This window comes from Chrysochloris asiatica, unplaced genomic scaffold (assembly GCF_000296735.1).
Source record: "Chrysochloris asiatica unplaced genomic scaffold, ChrAsi1.0 scaffold00046, whole genome shotgun sequence".
Classification (NCBI taxonomy): Eukaryota; Metazoa; Chordata; class Mammalia; order Afrosoricida; family Chrysochloridae; genus Chrysochloris; species Chrysochloris asiatica.
Window position 1 is genome coordinate 21090853 of NW_006408564.1, and position 1360 is coordinate 21092212.

Consider the following 1360-nt stretch of genomic DNA (forward strand, 5'->3'; position numbering starts at 1 on the left):
TCAGGCATTTCTAAAGCCTGCCCATCTTCCAGTATGGAGTGTAGGTCTCCTTCCAGCTCATTTGCCTCAGTCACTTTATCTTTTTTCTGGACATGTGCTGATATGGTCATCTGCTTCTGTTTTTTAGGCATATTCAGGGGTTATCTGTGGCCTTAACACTTAGATGGGTGTGTATTTTGGTATTTTTAATGCTTTCTGATTGCTTCCAGGTAGATGTGATCAGGAAATGGTCTTCCCTTTTCATTCTTCTTGGAAATTTTCAAGATGCTACTGTTGGTCATTGTGATGTAACTTAGGATTTAATTTTCAGCCTATTTCCTTTTTTGTCTGCCTGTCCCACTCCATAATCCCCATTCAGCCTTTTCTCTTGTTATAAACAGTTCAGGTCAGGCTGTGGCCATTTGGTTTTAAGTGGAAACTGTCTCTCTAAGTTTCGAGGAAGTCTGTGCACATGCGTAGTAGAACCCTCCGAGGGTGGGGCTGGGGCATCCACTAGCTCAGGCACCCCTATAGTCACCAGAATGAAGGTGCACAGACAGCAAGGGACCAATGAACGGGTATCAAAAGAAAAGAATGTCCACACCTTTATCTCTGCTGTTCTGTCAGGGGTCTTTGGCCACTCTGATCCTTCCCTCGCTTGGTCTCACCCAAGATGGCAACTCCTGGAGCTGCTGAGAATCTTGAATTTAGAAAGCAATGCATGTCTTGCTTCTGCTACAAATTTCCCTAGCTGTAAGCCTTCCAATCTTCTAAATATTCCTTTATATGTGGTTCAGAGTTCTGGGACCATACCCTAAGCCTGCTTGGTCCTGTATTCTATGTTGTTGCTGACGGAGCTCCTTACTGCACTTCTACTCGATCCGCCATCTTGTTTATTCTCTGTTTGTTTTTTAAAACTTTCTGGTAATGCTGGTGTGAAATGATATCTCATTGTTGTTTTGATTGGCATTTCCCTGGTGTCAAGCTACAGGTTAATGTGCTGTGCTTCAAGGTCAGTTTGAGTCCTAAAGTTGGAGATTCAAGCTCACCAGCTGCTCCTCAGAAGCCGTATACAGGGTCACTATGAGTCGGAATGATTGATGGCATTTAAAAATAACAACAATGGCTAATGATCTGAACATTTCTTCACATGTTTGTTGTCTGCCTGAATGTCTTCTTTGGTGAAATGTCTGTTCATGTCCTATGCCCAATTTTCTTTCTTTTTAACTTTTTATTGTAAATTGAGTGAAGTTTTGCAGACTTGATTGTCAGTTTTAGATTCAACAAATCATACACTTTGCTTCATTACAATGATTGCAATTCCTTCCATATACCAACAGTTAACAGTATTTACCTTTATTTGATAAATGTTAACATTTTG